The following is a 20,549-nucleotide window of genomic DNA, read 5'->3' as shown; positions in this document are numbered from 1 at the left end:
GAGAGACAGTAACACCAGCAGCACATTCTGAGGAACTGGAGAGACAGTAAAACCAGCAGCAGGTACTGAGGAACAGGAGAGACAGTAACACCAGCAGCAGCAGGTACTGAGGAACTGGAGTGACATTAACACCAGCAGCAGGTACTGAGGGACAGGAGAGACAGTAACACCAGCAGCAGGTACTGAGGAACAGGAGAGACAGTAACACCAGCAGCAGCAGGTACTGAGGAACTGGAGTGACATTAACACCAGCAGCAGGTACTGAGGGACAGGAGAGACAGTAACACCAGCAGCAGGTACTGAGGAACAGGAGAGACAGTAACACCAGCAGCAGCAGGTACTGAGGAACAGGAGAGACAGTAACACCAGCAGCAGCAGGTACTGAGGAACAGGAGAGACAGTAACACCAGCAGCAGCAGGTCCTGAGGAACTGGAGTGACATTAACACCAGCAGCACGTACTGAGGAACAGGATAAACAGTAAAACCAGGAGCAGGTACTGAGGAAGAGGAGAGACAGTAACACCAGCAGCAGGTCCTGAGGAACTGGAGAGACAGTAACACCAGCAGCAGGTTCCGAGGAACAGGAGAGACAGTAACACCAGCAGCAGGTACTGAGGAACAGGGGAGACAGTAACACCAGCAGCAGCAGGTACTGATGGACATGAGAGACAGTAACACCAGCAGCAGGTACTGAGGGACTGGAGAAACAGTAAAACCAGGAGCAGGTAATGAGGAATAGGAGAGACAGTAACACCAGCAGCAGGTACTGAGGAACAGGAGCGACAGTAACAACAGCAGCACGTACTGAGGAACAGGAGAGACAGTAACACCAGCAGCAGCAGGTAATGAGGAACAGGAGAGACAGTCACACCAGCAGCAGGAACTGAGGAACAGGAGAGCCAGTAACACCAGCAGCAGGTACTGAGGAACAGGAGAGACAGTAACACCAGCAGGAGCAGGTACTGAGGAACAGGACAGACATTAACACCAGTAGCAGGTACTGAGGAACATGAGAGACAGTAAAACCAGCAGCAGCTAACTGAGGAACAGGAGAGTCAGAAACACCAGCAGCAGGTACTGAGGAACAGGAGAGACAGTAACACCAGCAGCAGGTACTGAGGAACAGGAGTGACAGTAACACCAGCAGGAGCAGGTACTGAGGAACAGGAGAGACAGTAACACCAGCAGCAGCATGTACTGAGGAAAAGGGGAGACAGTAACACGAGCAGCAGCAGGAACTGAGGAACAGGAGAGAGAGTAACACCAGCAGCAGGTACTGAGGAACAGGACAGACAGAAACACCAGCAGCTGGTACTGAGGATCAGGAGTGACAGTAACACCAGCAGCATGTACTGAGGAACAAGAGAGACAGTAAAACCAGCAGCAGGTACTGAGGAACAAGAGAGACAGTAACACCAGCAGCACGTACAGAGGAACTGGAGTGACAGTAACACCAGCAGCAGGTACTGTGGAATAGGAGAGACAGAAATCACCAGCAGCAGGTACTGAGGAACAGGAGAGACCGTAACACCAGCAGCAGCAGGTAATGAGGAACAGGAGAGACAGTAACACCAGCAGCATGTCCTGACGAACAGGAGAGACAGTAACACCAGCAGCAGGTACTGAGGAACAGTAGAGACAGTAACACCAGCAGCAGGTACTGAGGAACAGGAGAGATAGTAATACCAGCAGCAGCATGTACTGACGAACTGGAGAGACAGTAACACCAGGAGCAGGTACTGAGGAACTGGAGAGACAGTAACACAAGCAGCAGCTACTGAGGAACAGGAGAGACAGTAACACCAGCAGCAGCAGGTAATGAGGAACAGGAGAGACATTAACACAAGCAGCAGGTACTGAGGAACAGGAGAGACAGTAACACCAGCAGCAGCAGGTACTGAGAGACATGAGAGACAGTAACACCACCAGCAGCAGGTACTGAGGAACAGGACAGACAGAAACACCAGCAGCAGGTACTGAGGAACAGGAGAGACCGTAACACCAGCAGCAGCAGGTAATGAGGAACAGGAGAGACAGTAACACCAGCAGCATGGACTGACGAACAGGAAAGACAGTAACACCAGCAGCAGGTACTGAGGAACAGGAGAGACAGTAACACCAGCAGCAGGTACTGAGGAACAGTAGAGAAAGTAACACCAGCAGCAGGTACTGAGGAACAGGAGAGACAGTAATACCAGCAGCAGCATGTACTGACGAACTGGAGAGACAGTAACATCAGCAGCAGGTGCTGAGGAACTGGAGAGACAGTAACACCAGCAGCAGCTACTGAGAAACAGGAGAGACAGTAACACCAGCAGCAGCAGGTAATGAGGAACAGGAGAGACATTTACACCAGTAGCAGTTACTTAGGAACATGAGAGACAGTAAAACCAGCAGCAGGTACTGAGGAACAGGAGAGACAGTAACACCAGCAGCAGGTACTGAGGAACAGGAGAGACAGTAACACCAGCAGCAGGTACTGAGGAACAGGAGAGACAGTAACACCAGCAGCACATTCTGAGGAACAGGAGAGACAGTAACACCAGCAGCAGGTACTGAGGAACTGGAGTGACATTAACACCAGCAGCAGGTACTGAGGAACAGGAGAGACAGTAACACCAGCAGCAGGTACTGAGGAACAGGAGAGACAGTAACACCAGCAGCAGGTACTGAGGAACAGGAGAGACAGTAACACCAGCAGCAGGTACTGAGGAACAGGAGAGACAGTAATACCAGCAGCACATTCTGAGGAACTGGAGAGACAGTAAAACCAGCAGCAGGTACTGAGGAACAGGAGAGACAGTAACACCAGCAGCAGGTACTGAGGAACTGGAGTGACATTAACACCAGCAGCAGGTACTGAGGGACAGGAGAGACAGTAACACCAGCAGCAGGTACTGAGGAACAGGAGAGACAGTAACACCAGCAGCAGCAGGTACTGAGCAACAGGAGAGACAGTAACACCAGCAGCAGCAGGTCCTGAGGAACAGGAGCGACAGTAACACCAGCAGCACGTACTGAGGAACAGGAGAAACAGTAAAACCAGGAGCAGGTACTGAGGAAGAGGAGAGACAGTAACACCAGCAGCAGGTACTGAGGAACTGGAGAGACAGTAACACCAGCAGCAGGTTCTGAGGAAGAGGAGAGACAGTAACACCAGCAGCAGGTACTGAGGAACTGGAGAGACAGTAACACCAGCAGCAGGTACTGAGGAACAGGAGAGACAGTAACACCAGCAGCAGGTACTGAGGAACAGGAGAGACAGTAACACCAGCAGCAGCAGGTAATGAGGAACAGGAGAGACATTTACACCAGTAGCAGTTACTTAGGAACATGAGAGACAGTAAAACCAGCAGCAGGTACTGAGGAACAGGAGAGACAGGAACACCAGCAGCAGGTACTGAGGAACAGGAGAGACAGTAACACCAGCAGCAGGTACCGAGGAACAGGAGAGACAGTAACACCAGCAGCAGCAGGTACTGAGGAACAGGTGAGACAGTAACACCAGCAGCATGTACTGACGAACAGGAGAGACAGTAACACCAGCAGCAGGTACTGAGGAACAGGAGAGACAGTAACACCAGCAGCAGCAGGTAATGAGGAACAGGAGAGACATTTACACCAGTAGCAGTTACTTAGGAACATGAGAGACAGTAAAACCAGCAGCAGGTACTGAGGAACAGGAGAGACAGGAACACCAGCAGCAGGTACTGAGGAACAGGAGAGACAGTAACACCAGCAGCAGGTACTGAGGAACAGGAGAGACAGTAACACCAGCAGCACATTCTGAGGAACTGGAGAGACAGTAAAACCAGCAGCAGGTACTGAGGAACAGGAGAGACAGTAACACCAGCAGCAGGTACTGAGGAACTGGAGTGACATTAACACCAGCAGCAGGTACTGAGGGACAGGAGAGACAGTAACACCAGCAGCAGGTACTGAGGAACAGGAGAGACAGTAACACCAGCAGCAGGTACTGAGGAACAGGAGAGACAGTAACACCAGCAGCAGGTACTGAGGAACAGGAGAGACAGTAACACCAGCAGCAGCAGGTACTGAGGAATAGGAGAGACAGTAACACCAGCAGCAGCAGGTACTGAGGAACAGGAGATAGAAACACCAGCAACAGCAGGTACTGAGAATCAGGAGAGACAGTAACAGCAGCAGCAGGTACTGAGGAACAGGAGAGACAGTCACACCAGCAGCAGGAACTGAGGAACAGGAGAGCCAGTGACACCAGCAGCAGGTATTGAGGAACAGGACAGACATTAACACCAGTAGCAGGTACTGAGGAACATGAGAGACAGTAAAACCAGCAGCAGCTAACTGAGGAACTGGAGAGACAGTAAAACCAGCAGCAGGTACTGAGGAACAGGAGAGACAGTAACACCAGCAGCAGGTACTGAGGAACAGGAGAGACAGTAACACCAGCAGCAGGTACTGAAGAACAGGAGAGACAGTAACACCAGCAGCACATTCTGAGGAACTGGAGAGACAGTAAAACCAGCATCAGGTACTGAGGAACAGGAGAGACAGTAACACCAGCAGCAGGTACTGAGGAACTGGAGTGACATTAACACCAGCAGCAGGTACTGAGGAACAGGAGAGACAGTAACACCAGCAGCAGGTACTGAGGAACAGGAGAGACAGTAACACCAGCAGCAGGTACTGAGGAAGAGGAGAGACAGTAACACCAGCAGCAGGTACTGAGGAACTGGAGAGACATTAACACCAGCAGCAGGTACTGAGGAACAGGAGAGACAGTAACACCAGCAGCAGGTACTGAGGAACAGGAGAGACAGTAACACCAGCAGCAGGTACTGAGGAACAGGAGAGACAGTAACACCAGCAGCACATTCTGAGGAACTGGAGAGACAGTAAAACCAGCAGCAGGTACTGAGGAACAGGAGAGACAGTAACACCAGCAGCAGGTACTGAGGAACTGGAGTGACATTAACACCAGCAGCAGGTACTGAGGGACAGGAGAGACAGTAACACCAGCAGCAGGTACTGAGGAACAGGAGAGACAGTAACACCAGCAGCAGCAGGTACTGAGAAACAGGAGAGACAGTAACACCAGCAGCAGCAGGTAATGAGGAACAGGAGAGACATTTACACCAGTAGCAGTTACTTAGGAACATGAGAGACAGTAAAACCAGCAGCAGGTACTGAGGAACAGGAGAGACAGTAACACCAGCAGCAGGTACTGAGGAACAGGAGAGACAGTAACACCAGCAGCACATTCTGAGGAACTGGAGAGACAGTAAAACCAGCAGCAGGTACTGAGGAACAGGAGAGACAGTAACACCAGCAGCAGGTACTGAGGAACTGGAGTGACATTAACACCAGCAGCAGGTACTGAGGGACAGGAGAGACAGTAACACCAGCAGCAGGTACTGAGGAACAGGAGAGACAGTAACACCAGCAGCAGCAGGTACTGAGCAACAGGAGAGACAGTAACACCAGCAGCAGCAGGTCCTGAGGAACAGGAGCGACAGTAACACCAGCAGCACGTACTGAGGAACAGGAGAAACAGTAAAACCAGGAGCAGGTACTGAGGAAGAGGAGAGACAGTAACACCAGCAGCAGGTACTGAGGAACTGGAGAGACAGTAACACCAGCAGCAGGTACTGAGGAACAGGAGAGACAGTAACACCAGCAGCAGGTACTGAGGAACAGGAGAGACAGTAACACCAGCAGCAGGTACTGAGGAACAGGAAAGACAGTAACACCAGCAGCAGCAGGTACTGAGGAATAGGAGAGACAGTAACACCAGCAGCAGCAGGTACTGAGGAACAGGAGATAGAAACACCAGCAACAGCAGGTACTGAGAATCAGGAGAGACAGTAACAGCAGCAGCAGGTACTGAGGAACAGGAGAGACAGTCACACCAGCAGCAGGAACTGAGGAACAGGAGAGCCAGTAACACCAGCAGCAGGTACTGAGGAACAGGAGTGACAGTAACACCAGCAGGAGCAGGTACTGAGGAACAGGAGAGACAGTAACACCAGCAGCAGCATGTACTGAGGAAAAGGGGAGACAGTAACACGAGCAGCAGCAGGAACTGAGGAACAGGAGAGAGAGTAACACCAGCAGCAGGTACTGAGGAACAGGAGAGTCAGTAACACCAGCTGCAGGAACTGAGGAACAGGAGAGACAGTAAAACCAGCAGCAGCTAACTGAGGAACAGGAGAGACAGAAACACCAGCAGCAGGTACTGAGGAACAGGAGAGACAGTAACACCAGCAGCAGGTACTGAGGAACAGGAGTGACAGTAACACCAGCAGCAGCATGTACTGAGGAAAAGGGGAGACAGTAACACCAGCAGCAGCAGGAACTGAGGAACAGGAGAGCTAGTAACACCAGCAGCAGGTACTGAGGAACAGGAGGGTCAGTAACACCAGCTGGAAGGAACTGAGTAACAGGAGAGACAGTAACACCAGCAGCAGGTACTGAGGAACAGGACAGACAGAAACACCAGCAGCTGGTACTGAGGAACAGGAGAGTCAGTAACACCAGCAGCAGGTACTGAGGAACAGGGAGACAGTAACACCTGCAGCAGGTACTGAGGAACAGGGGAGACAGTAACACCAGCAGCAGGTACTGAGGAACAAGAGAGAAAGGAACACCAGCAGCAGGTAATGAGGAACAGGAGAGACAGTAACACCAGCAGCATGTCATGACAAACAGGAGAGACAGTAACACCAGCAGCAGCAGGTAATGAGGAACAGGAGAGACATTAACACAAGCAGCAGGTACTGAGGAACAGGAGAGACAGTAACACCAGCAGCAGCAGGTACTGAGGAACAGGGGAGACAGTAACACCAGCAGCATGTACTGACGAACAGGAGAGACAGTAACACCAGCAGCATGTACTGACGAACAGGAGAGACAGTAACACCAGCAGCAGGTACTGAGGAACAGGAGAGACAGTAACACCAGCAGCATGTACTGACGAACAGGAGAGACAGTAACACCAGCAGCAGGTACTGAGGAACAGGAGAAACAGTAAAACCAGGAGCAGGTACTGAGGAAGAGGAGAGACAGTAACACCAGCAGCAGGTACTGAGGAACTGGAGAGACATTAACACCAGCAGCAGGTACTGAGGAACAGGAGAGACAGTAACACCAGCAGCAGGTACTGAGGACCTGGAGAGACAGTAACACCAGCAGCAGGTACTGAGGAACTGGAGAGACATTAACACCAGCAGCAGGTACTGAGGAACAGGAGAGACAGTAACACCAGCAGCAGCAGGTACTGAGGAATAGGAGAGACAGTAACACCAGCAGCAGCAGGTACTGAGGAACAGGAGATAGAAACACCAGCAACAGCAGCTACTGAGAAACAGGAGAGACAGTAACAGCAGCAGCAGGTACTGAGGAACAGGAGAGACAGTGACACCAGCAGCAGGTACTGAGGAACAGGAGTGACAGTAACACCAGCAGGAGCAGGTACTGAGGAACAGGAGAGACAGTAACACCAGCAGCAGCAGGTAATGAGGAACAGGAGAGACATTAACACAAGCAGCAGGTACTGAGGAACAGGAGAGACAGTAACACCAGCAGCAGCAGGTACTGAGAGACATGAGAGACAGTAACACCACCAGCAGCAGGTACTGAGGAACAGGACAGACAGAAACACCAGCAGCAGGTACTGAGGAACAGGAGAGACCGTAACACCAGCAGCATGTACTGACGAACAGGAGAGACAGTAACACCAGCAGCAGGTACTGAGGAACAGTAGAGACAGTAACACCAGCAGCAGGTACTGAGGAACAGGAGAGACAGTAATACCAGCAGCAGCATGTACTGACGAACTGGAGAGACAGTAACATCAGCAGCAGCTACTGAGAAACAGGAGAGACAGTAACACCAGCAGCAGCAGGTAATGAGGAACAGGAGAGACATTTACACCAGTAGCAGTTACTTAGGAACATGAGAGACAGTAAAACCAGCAGCAGGTACTGAGGAACAGGAGAGACAGTAACACCAGCAGCAGGTACTGAGGAACAGGAGAGACAGTAACACCAGCAGCAGGTACTGAGGAACAGGAGAGACAGTAACACCAGCAGCACATTCTGAGGAACTGGAGAGACAGTAAAACCAGCATCAGGTACTGAGGAACAGGAGAGACAGTAACACCAGCAGCAGGTACTGAGGAACAGGAGAGACATTAACACCAGCAGCAGGTACTGAGGAACAGGAGAGACAGTAACACCAGCAGCAGGTACTGAGGAACAGGAGAGACAGTAACACCAGCAGCAGCAGGTACTGAGCAACAGGAGAGACAGTAACACCAGCAGCAGCAGGTCCTGAGGAACAGGAGCGACAGTAACACCAGCAGCACATTCTGAGGAACTGGAGAAACAGTAAAACCAGGAGCAGGTACTGAGGAAGAGGAGAGACAGTAACACCAGCAGCAGGTACTGAGGAACTGGAGAGACAGTAACACCAGCAGCAGCAGGTACTGAGCAACAGGAGAGACAGTAACACCAGCAGCAGCAGGTCCTGAGGAACAGGAGCGACAGTAACACCAGCAGCACATTCTGAGGAACTGGAGAGACAGTAAAACCAGCAGCAGGTACTGAGGAACAGGAGAGACAGTAACACCAGCAGCAGGTACTGAGGAACTGGAGTGACATTAACACCTGCAGCAGGTACTGAGGAACAGGTGAGACAGTAACACCAGCAGCAGCTACTGAGAAACAGGAGAGACAGTAACACCAACAGCCAGCAGGTAATGAGGAACAGGAGAGACATTTACACCAGTAGCAGTTACTGAGGAACATGAGAGACAGTAACACCAGCAGCAGGTACTGAGGAACAGGAGAGACAGTAACACCAGCAGCAGGGACTGAGGAACAGGAGAGACAGTAACACCAGCAGCAGGTACTGAGGAACAGGAGAGACAGTAACACCAGCAGCACATTCTGAGGAACTGGAGAGACAGTAAAACCAGCAGCAGGTACTGAGGAACAGGAGAGACAGTAACACCAGCAGCAGGTACTGAGGAACTGGAGTGACATTAACACCAGCAGCAGGTACTGAGGGACAGGAGAGACAGTAACACCAGCAGCAGGTACTGAGGAACAGGAGAGACAGTAACACCAGCAGCAGCAGGTACTGAGCAACAGGAGAGACAGTAACACCAGCAGCAGCAGGTCCTGAGGAACAGGAGCGACAGTAACACCAGCAGCACGTACTGAGGAACAGGAGAAACAGTAAAACTAGGAGCAGGTACTGAGGAACAAGAGAGACAGTAACACCAGCAGCAGGTACTGAGGAACTGGAGAGACAGTAACACCAGCAGCAGGTACTGAGGAACAGGAGAGACAGTAACACCAGCAGCAGGTACTGAGGAACAGGAGAGACAGTAACACCAGCAGCAGCAGGTACTGAGGAATAGGAGAGACAGTAACACCAGCAGCAGCAGGTACTGAGGAACAGGAGAGACAGTAACACCAGCAGCAGGTACTGAGGAACAGGAGAGACAGTAACACCACCAGCAGCATGTACTGAGGAACAGGAGAGACAGTAACACCAGCAGCAGCAGGTACTGAGGAACAGGAGGGACAGTAACACCAGCGCAGGTACTGAGGAACAGGAGAGACAGTAACACCAGCAGCAGGTTCCGAGGAACAGGAGAGACAGTAACACCAGCAGCAGGTACTGAGGAACAGGGGAGACAGTAACACCAGCAGCAGCAGGTACTGATGGACATGAGAGACAGTAACACCAGCAGCAGGTACCGAGGGACTGGAGAAACAGTAAAACCAGGAGCAGGTAATGAGGAATAGGAGAGACACTAACACCAGCAGCAGGTACTGAGGAACAGGAGCGACAGTAACAACAGCAGCACGTACTGAGGAACAGGAGAGACAGTAACACCAGCAGCAGCAGGTAATGAGGAACAGGAGAGACATTTACACCAGTAGCAGTTACTTAGGAACATGAGAGACAGTAAAACCAGCAGCAGGTACTGAGGAACAGGAGAGACAGGAACACCAGCAGCAGGTACTGAGGAACAGGAGAGACAGTAACACCAGCAGCAGGTACTGAGGAACAGGAGAGACAGTAACACCAGCAGCACATTCTGAGGAACTGGAGAGACAGTAAAACCAGCAGCAGGTACTGAGGAACAGGAGAGACAGTAACACCAGCAGCAGGTACTGAGGAACTGGAGTGACATTAACACCAGCAGCAGGTACTGAGGAACAGGTGAGACAGTAACACCAGCAGCAGCTACTGAGAAACAGGAGAGACAGTAACACCAGCAGCAGCAGGTAATGAGGAACAGGAGAGACATTTACACCAGTAGCAGTTACTTAGGAACATGAGAGACAGTAAAACCAGCAGCAGGTACTGAGGAACAGGAGAGACAGTAACACCAGCAGCAGGTACTGAGGAACAGGAGAGACAGTAACACCAGCAGCAGGTACTGAGGAACAGGAGAGACAGTAACACCAGCAGCACATTCTGAGGAACTGGAGAGACAGTAAAACCAGCAGCAGGTACTGAGGAACAGGTGAGACAGTAACACCAGCAGCAGGTACTGAGGAACTGGAGTGACATTAACACCAGCAGCAGGTACTGAGGGACAGGAGAGACAGTAACACCAGCAGCAGGTACTGAGGAACAGGAGAGACAGTAACACCAGCAGCAGCAGGTACTGAGCAACAGGAGAGACAGTAACACCAGCAGCAGCAGGTCCTGAGGAACAGGAGCGACAGTAACACCAGCAGCACGTACTGAGGAACAGGAGAAACAGTAAAACCAGGAGCAGGTACTGAGGAAGAGGAGAGACAGTAACACCAGCAGCAGGTCCTGAGGAACTGGAGAGACAGTAACACCAGCAGCAGGTACTGAGGAACAGGAGAGACAGTAACACCAGCAGCAGGTACTGAGGAACAGGAGAGACAGTAACACCAGCAGCAGCTACTGAGAAACAGGAGAGACAGTAACACCAGCAGCAGCAGGTAATGAGGAACAGGAGAGACATTTACACCAGTAGCAGTTACTTAGGAACATGAGAGACAGTAAAACCAGCAGCAGGTACTGAGGAACAGGAGAGACAGTAACACCAGCAGCAGGTACTGAGGAACAGGAGAGACAGTAACACCAGCAGCAGGTACTGAGGAACAGGAGAGACAGTAACACCAGCAGCACATTCTGAGGAACTGGAGAGACAGTAAAACCAGCAGCAGGTACTGAGGAACAGGTGAGACAGTAACACCAGCAGCAGGTACTGAGGAACTGGAGTGACATTAACACCAGCAGCAGGTACTGAGGGACAGGAGAGACAGTAACACCAGCAGCAGGTACTGAGGAACAGGAGAGACAGTAACACCAGCAGCAGCAGGTACTGAGCAACAGGAGAGACAGTAACACCAGCAGCAGCAGGTCCTGAGGAACAGGAGCGACAGTAACACCAGCAGCACGTACTGAGGAACAGGAGAAACAGTAAAACCAGGAGCAGGTACTGAGGAAGAGGAGAGACAGTAACACCAGCAGCAGGTCCTGAGGAACTGGAGAGACAGTAACACCAGCAGCAGGTACTGAGGAACAGGAGAGACAGTAACACCAGCAGCAGGTACTGAGGAACAGGAGAGACAGTAACACCAGCAGCAGGTACTGAGGAACAGGAGAGACAGTAACACCAGCAGCAGCAGGTACTGAGGAATAGGAGAGACAGTAACACCAGCAGCAGCAGGTACTGAGGAACAGGAGATAGAAACACCAGCAACAGCAGGTACTGAGAAACAGGAGAGACAGTAACAGCCGCAGCAGGAACTGAGGAACAGGAGAGCCAGTAACACCAGCAGCAGGTACTGAGGAACAGGACAGACATTAACACCAGTAGCAGGTACTGAGGAACATGAGAGACAGTAAAACCAGCAGCAGCTAACTGAGGAACAGGAGAGTCAGAAACACCAGCAGCAGGTACTGAGGAACAGGAGAGACAGTAACACCAGCAGCAGGTACTGAGGAACAGGAGTGACAGTAACACCAGCAGGAGCAGGTACTGAGGAACAGGAGAGACAGTAACACCAGCAGCAGCATGTACTGAGGAAAAGGGGAGACAGTAACACGAGCAGCAGCAGGAACTGAGGAACAGGAGAGAGAGTAACACCAGCAGCAGGTACTGAGGAACAGGAGAGTCAGTAACACCAGCTGCAGGAACTGAGGAACAGGACAGACAGAAACACCAGCAGCTGGTACTGAGGATCAGGAGAGACAGTAACACCAGCAGCATGTACTGAGGAACAAGAGAGACAGTAAAACCAGCAGCAGGTACTGAGGAACAAGAGAGACAGTAACACCAGCAGCAGGTACTGAGGAACTGGAGAGACAGTAACACCGGCAGCAGATACTGGGGAATAGGAGAGACAGTAACACCAGCAGCAGGTACTGAGGAACAGGACAGACAGAAACACCAGCAGCTGGTACTGAGGATCAGGAGAGACAGTAACACCAGCAGCATGTACTGAGGATCAAGAGAGACAGTAAAACCAGCAGCAGGTACTGAGGAACAGGAGAGACAGTAACACCAGCAGCAGGTACTGAGGAACAGGACAGACATTAACACCAGTAGCAGGTACTGAGGAACATGAGAGACAGTAAAACCAGCAGCAGCTAACTGAGGAACAGAAGAGACAGAAACACCAGCAGCAGGTACTGAGGAACAGGAGAGACAGTAACACCAGCAGCAGGTACTGAGGAACATGAGTGACAGTAACACCAGCAGCAGCATGTACTGAGGAAAAGGGGAGACAGTAACACCAGCAGCAGCAGGAACTGAGGAACAGGAGAGAGAGTAACACCAGCAGCAGGTACTGAGGAACAGGAGGGTCAGTAACACCAGCTGGAAGGAACTGAGTAACAGGAGAGACAGTAACACCAGCAGCAGGTACTGAGGAACAGGACAGACAGAAACACCAGCAGCTGGTACTGAGGAACAGGAGAGTCAGTAACACCAGCAGCAGGTACTGAGGAACAGGGAGACAGTAACACCTGCAGCAGGTACTGAGGAACAGGGGAGACAGTAACACCAGCAGCAGGTACTGAGGAACAAGAGAGAAAGTAACACCAGCAGCAGGTACTGAGGAACAAGAGAGACAGTAACACCAGCAGCAGGTACTGTGGAATAGGAGAGACAGAAATCACCAGCAGCAGGTACTGAGGAACAGGAGAGACCGTAACACCAGCAGCAGCAGGTAATGAGGAACAGGAGAGACAGTAACACCAGCAGCATGTCCTGACGAACAGGAGAGACAGTAACACCAGCAGCAGGTACTGAGGAACAGTAGAGACAGTAACACCAGCAGCAGGTACTGAGGAACAGGAGAGATAGTAATACCAGCAGCAGCATGTACTGACGAACTGGAGAGACAGTAACACCAGGAGCAGGTACTGAGGAACTGGAGAGACAGTAACACCAGCAGCAGCTACTGAGGAACAGGAGAGACAGTAACACCAGCAGCAGCAGGTAATGAGGAACAGGAGAGACATTAACACAAGCAGCAGGTACTGAGGAACAGGAGAGACAGTAACACCAGCAGCAGCAGGTACTGAGAGACATGAGAGACAGTAACACCACCAGCAGCAGGTACTGAGGAACAGGACAGACAGAAACACCAGCAGCAGGTACGGAGGAACAGGAGAGACCGTAACACCAGCAGCAGCAGGTAATGAGGAACAGGAGAGACAGTAACACCAGCAGCATGTACTGACGAACAGGAGAGACAGTAACACCAGCAGCAGGTACTGAGGAACAGTAGAGACAGTAACACCAGCAGCAGGTACTGAGGAACAGGAGAGACAGTAATACCAGCAGCAGCATGTACTGACGAACTGGAGAGACAGTAACATCAGCAGCAGGTGCTGAGGAACTGGAGAGACAGTAACACCAGCAGCAGCTACTGAGAAACAGGAGAGACAGTAACACCAGCAGCAGCAGGTAATGAGGAACAGGAGAGACATTTACACAAGCAGCATGTACTGACGAACAGGAGAGACAGTAACACCAGCAGCAGGTACTGAGGAACAGTAGAGACAGTAACACCAGCAGCAGGTACTGAGGAACAGTAGAGACAGTAACACCAGCAGCAGGTACTGAGGAACAGGAGAGACAGTAATACCAGCAGCAGCATGTACTGACGAACTGGAGAGACAGTAACATCAGCAGCAGGTGCTGAGGAACAGGAGAGACAGTAACACCAGCAGCAGGTACTGAGGAACAGGAGAGACAGTAACACCAGCAGCAGCAGGTACTGAGGAACAGGAGAGACAGTAACACCAGCAGCAGGAACTGAGGAACAGGAGAGCCAGTAACACCAGCAGCAGGTACTGAGGAACAGGAGAGACCATAACACCAGCAGCAGCACGTAATGAGGAACAGGAGAGCCAGTAACACCAGCAGCAGGTACTGAGGAACAGGACAGACATTAACACCAGTAGCAGGTACTGAGGAACATGAGAGACAGTAAAACCAGCAGCAGCTAACTGAGGAACAGGAGAGTCAGAAACAACAGCAGCAGGTACTGAGGAACAGGAGAGACAGTAACACCAGCAGCAGGTACTGAGGAACAGGAGTGACAGTAACACCAGCAGGAGCAGGTACTGAGGAACAGGAGAGACAGTAACACCAGCAGCAGCATGTACTGAGGAAAAGGAGAGACAGTAACACGAGCAGCAGCAGGAACTGAGGAACAGGAGAGAGAGTAACACCAGCAGCAGGTACTGAGGAACAGGAGAGTCAGTAACACCAGCTGCAGGAACTGAGGAACAGGAGAGACAGTAAAACCAGCAGCAGCTAACTGAGGAACAGGAGAGACAGAAACACCAGCAGCAGGTACTGAGGAACAGGAGAGACAGTAACACCAGCAGCAGGTACTGAGGAACATGAGTGACAGTAACACCAGCAGCAGCATGTACTGAGGAAAAGGGGAGACAGTAACACCAGCAGCAGCAGGAACTGAGGAACAGGAGAGAGAGTAACACCAGCAGCAGGTACTGAGGAACAGGAGGGTCAGTAACACCAGCTGGAAGGAACTGAGTAACAGGAGAGACAGTAACACCAGCAGCAGGTACTGAGGAACAGGACAGACAGAAACACCAGCAGCTGGTACTGAGGAACCGGAGAGTCAGTAACACCAGCAGCAGGTACTGAGGAACAGGGAGACAGTAACACCTGCAGCAGGTACTGAGGAACAGGGGAGACAGTAACACCAGCAGCAGGTACTGAGGAACAAGAGAGAAAGTAACACCAGCAGCAGGTACTGAGGAATAGGAGAGACAGAAATCACCAGCAGCAGGTACTGAGGAACAGGAGAGACCGTAACACCAGCAGCAGCAGGTAATGAGGAACAGGAGAGACAGTAACACCAGCAGCATGTCATGACGAACAGGAGAGACAGTAACACCAGCAGCAGCTACTGAGGAACAGGAGAGACAGTAACACCAGCAGCAGCAGGTAATGAGGAACAGGAGAGACATTAACACAAGCAGCAGGTACTGAGGAACAGGAGAGACAGTAACACCAGCAGCAGCAGGTACTGAGAGACATGAGAGACAGTAACACCACCAGCAGCAGGTACTGAGGAACAGGAGAGACAGTAACACCAGCAGCAGCAGGTACTGAGGAACAGGACAGACAGAAACACCAGCAGCATGTACTGACGAACAGGAGAGACAGTAACACCAGCAGCAGGTACTGAGGAACAGTAGAGACAGTAACACCAGCAGCAGGTACTGAGGAACAGGAGAGACAGTAATACCAGCAGCAGCATGTACTGACGAACTGGAGAGACAGTAACATCAGCAGCAGGTGCTGAGGAACTGGAGAGACAGTAACACCAGCAGCAGCTACTGAGAAACAGGAGAGACAGTAACACCAGCAGCAGCAGGTAATGAGGAACAGGAGAGACATTTACACCAGTAGCAGTTACTTAGGAACATGAGAGACAGTAAAACCAGCAGCAGGTACTGAGGAACAGGAGAGACAGTAACACCAGCAGCAGGTACTGAGGAACAGGAGAGACAGTAACAGCAGCAGCAGGTACTGAGGAACAGGAGAGACAGTAACACCAGCTGTGAGTACTGAGGAACAGGAGAGACAGTAACACCAGCAGCAGGAACTGAAGAACTTGAGAGACAGTAAAACCAGCAGCAGCTAACTGAGGAACAGGAGAGTCAGAAACACCAGCAGCAGGTACTGAGGAACAGGAGAGACAGTAACACCAGCAGCAGGTACTGAGGAACAGGAGTGACAGTAACACCAGCAGGAGCAGGTACTGAGGAACAGGAGAGACAGTAACACCAGCAGCAGCATGTACTGAGGAAAAGGGGAGACAGTAACACCAGCAGCAGCAGGAACTGAGGAACAGGAAAGAGAGTAACACCAGCAGCAGGTACGGAGGAACTGGAGAGACAGTAACACCAGCAGCAGATACTGGGGAATAGGAGAGACAGTAACACCAGCAGAAGGTACTGAGGAACAGGAGAGACAGTAACACCAGCACCAGGTACTGAGGAACAGGACAGACATTAACACCAGTAGCAGGTACTGAGGAACATGAGAGACAGTAAAACCAGCAGCAGCTAACTGAGGAACAGGAGAGACAGAAACACCAGCAGCAGGTACTGAGGAACAGGAGAGACAGTAACACCAGCAGCAGGTACTGAGGAACATGAGTGACAGTAACACCAGCAGCAGCATGTACTGAGGAAAAGGGGAGACAGTAACACCAGCAGCAGCAGGAACCGAGGAACAGGAGAGAGAGTAACACCAGCAGCAGGTACTGAGGAACAGGAGGGTCAGTAACACCAGCTGCAGGAACTGAGTAACAGGAGAGACAGTAACACCAGCAGCAGGTACTGAGGAACAGGACAGACAGAAACACCAGCAGCTGGTACTGAGGAACAGGGGAGACAGTAACACCAGCAGCAGGTACTGAGGAACAGGGAGACAGTAACACCTGCAGCAGGTACTGAGGAACAGGGGAGACAGTAACACCAGCAGCAGGTACTGAGGAACAAGAGAGAAAGTAACACCAGCAGCAGGTACTGAGGAACAAGAGAGACAGTAACACCAGCAGCAGGTACTGTGGAATAGGAGAGACAGAAATCACCAGCAGCAGGTACTGAGGAACAGGAGAGAACGTAACACCAGCAGCAGCAGGTCATGAGGAACAGGAGAGACAGTAACACCAGCAGCATGTCCTGACGAACAGGAGAGACAGTAACACCAGCAGCAGGTACTGAGGAACAGTAGAGACAGTAACACCAGCAGCAGGTACTGAGGAACAGGAGAGATAGTAATACCAGCAGCAGCATGTACTGACGAACTGGAGAGACAGTAACACCAGGAGCAGGTACTGAGGAACTAGAGAGACAGTAACACCAGCAGCAGCTACTGAGGAACAGGAGAGACAGTAACACCAGCAGCAGCAGGTAATGAGGAACAGGACAGACAGAAACACCAGCAGCAGGTACTGAGGAACAGGAGAGACCGTAACACCAGCAGCAGCAGGTAATGAGGAACAGGAGAGACAGTAACACCAGCAGCATGTACTGACGAACAGGAGAGACAGTAACACCAGCAGCAGGTACTGAGGAACAGGAGAGACAGTAATACCAGCAGCAGCATGTACTGACGAACTGGAGAGACAGTAACATCAGCAGCAGGTGCTGAGGAACTGGAGAGACAGTAAAACCAGCAGCAGGTACTGAGGAACAGGAGAGACAGTAACACCAGCAGCAGGTACTGAGGAACAGGACAGACAGAAACACCAGCAGCAGGTACTGAGGAACAGGAGAGACCGTAACACCAGCAGCAGCAGGTAATGAGGAACAGGAGAGACAGTAACACCAGCAGCATGTACTGACGAACTGGAGAGACAGTAACACCCGCAGCAGGTACTGAGGAACAGGTGAGACAGTAACACCAGCAGCAGCTACTGAGAAACAGGAGAGACAGTAACACCAGCAGCAGCAGGTAATGAGGAACAGGAGAGACATTTACACCAGTAGCAGTTACTTAGGAACATGAGAGACAGTAAAACCAGCAGCAGGTACTGAGGAACAGGAGAGACAGTAACACCAGCAGCAGCAGGTACTGAGCAACAGGAGAGACAGTAACACCAGCAGCAGCAGGTCCTGAGGAACAGGAGAGACAGTAACACCAGCAGCAGGTACTGAGGAACAGGAGAGACAGTAACACCAGCAGCACATTCTGAGGAACTGGAGAGACAGTAAAACCAGCATCAGGTACTGAGGAACAGGAGAGACAGTAACACCAGCAGCAGGTACTGAGGAACAGGAGAGACATTAACACCAGCAGCAGGTACTGAGGAACAGGAGAGACAGTAACACCAGCAGCAGGTACTGAGGAACAGGAGAGACAGTAACACCAGCAGCAGCAGGTCCTGAGGAACAGGAGCGACAGTAACACCAGCAGCACGTACTGAGGAACAGGAGAAACAGTAAAACCAGGAGCAGGTACTGAGGAAGAGGAGAGACTGTAACACCAGCAGCAGGTAGTGAGGAACTGGAGAGACATTAACACCAGCAGCAGGTACTGAGGAACAGGAGAGACAGTAACACCAGCAGCAGGTACTGAGGAACAGGAGAGACAGTAACACCAGCAGCAGGTACTGAGGAACAGGAGAGACAGTAACACCAGCAGCAGCAGGTACTGAGGAATAGGAGAGACAGTAACACCAGCAGCAGCAGGTACTGAGGAACAGGAGATAGAAACACCAGCAACAGCAGGTACTGAGAAACAGGAGAGACAGTAACAGCAGCAGCAGGTACTGAGGAACAGGAGAGACAGTAACACCAGCTGCGAGTACTGAGGAACAGGAGAGACAGTAACACCAGCAGCAGGAACTGAGGAACTTGAGAGACAGTAAAACCAGCAGCAGCTAACTGAGGAACAGGAGAGTCAGAAACACCAGCAGCAGGTACTGAGGAACAGGAGAGACAGTAACACCAGCAGCAGGTACTGAGGAACTGGAGTGACAGTAACACCAGCAGGAGCAGGTACTGAGGAACAGGAGAGACAGTAACACCAGCAGCAGCATGTACTGAGGAAAAGGGGAGACAGTAACACCAGCAGCAGCAGGAACTGAGGAACAGGAAAGAGAGTAACACCAGCAGCAGGTACTGAGGAACAGGAGAGTCAGTAACACCAGCTGCAGGAACTGAGGAACAGGAGAGACAGTAACACCAGCAGCAGGTACTGAGGAACAGGAGAGACAGTAACACCAGCTGCAGGAACTGAGGAACAGGAGAGACAGTAACACCTGCAGCAGGTACTGAGGAACAGGACAGACAGAAACACCAGCAGCTGGTACTGAGGAACAGGAGAGACAGTAACACCAGCAGCATGTACTGAGGAACAAGAGAGACAGTAACACCAGCAGCAGGTACTGAGGAACAGGAGAGAGAGTAACACCAGCAGCAGATACTGGGGAATAGGAGAGACAGAAATACCAGCAGCAGGTACTGAGGAACAGGTGAGACAGTAACACCAGCAGCAGGTACTGAGGAACAGGTGAGACACTAACACCAGCAGCAGGTACTGAGGAACAGGAGTGACAGTAACACCAGCACCAGGTACTGAGGAACAGGAGAGACCGTAACACCAGCAGCAGCAGGTAATGAGGAACAGGAGAGACAGTAACACCAGCAGCATGTACTGACGAACAGGAGAGACAGTAACACCAGCAGCAGGTACTGAGGAACAGTAGAGACAGTAACACCAGCAGCAGGTACTGAGGAACAGGAGAGACAGTAATACCAGCAGCAGCATGTACTGACGAACTGGAGAGACAGTAACACCAGGAGCAGGTACTGAGGAACTGGAGAGACCGTAACACCAGCAGCACGTACTGAGGAACAGGAGAAACAGTAACACCAGCAGCAGTTAATGAGGAACAGAAGAGACAGTAACACCAGCAGCAGGTACTGAGGAACAGGAGAGACAGTAACACCAGCTGCGAGTACTGAGGAACAGGAGAGACAGTAACACCAGCAGCAGGTACTGAGGAACAGGAGAGACAGAAACACCAGCAGCAGCAGGTACTGAGGAACAGGACAGACATTAACACCAGTAGCAGGTACTGAGGAACATGAGAGACAGTAAAACCAGCAGCAGCTAACTGAGGAACAGGAGAGACAGAAACACCAGCAGCAAGTACTGAGGAACAGGAGAGACAGTAACATCGGCAGCAGGTACTGAGGAACATGAGTGACAGTAACACCAGCAGCAGCATGTACTGAGGAAAAGGGGAGACAGTAACACCAGCAGCAGCAGGAACTGAGGAACAGGAGAGAGAGTAACACCAGCAGCAGGTACTGAGGAACAGGAGAGTCAGTAACACCAGCTGCAGGAACTGAGGAACAGGAGAGACAGTAACACCAGCAGCAGGTACTGAGGAACAGGACAGACAGAAACACCAGCAGCTGGTACTGAGGAACAGGAGAGTCAGTAACACCAGCAGCAGGTACTGAGGAACAGGGAGACAGTAACACCTGCAGCAGGTAC

Source organism: Chiloscyllium plagiosum, unplaced genomic scaffold (assembly GCF_037043375.1).
Source record: "Chiloscyllium plagiosum isolate Xiang-an unplaced genomic scaffold, Cpla_swu_hap1 HiC_scaffold_31, whole genome shotgun sequence".
Classification (NCBI taxonomy): Eukaryota; Metazoa; Chordata; class Chondrichthyes; order Orectolobiformes; family Hemiscylliidae; genus Chiloscyllium; species Chiloscyllium plagiosum.
This window is presented reverse-complemented; position numbering follows the sequence as displayed.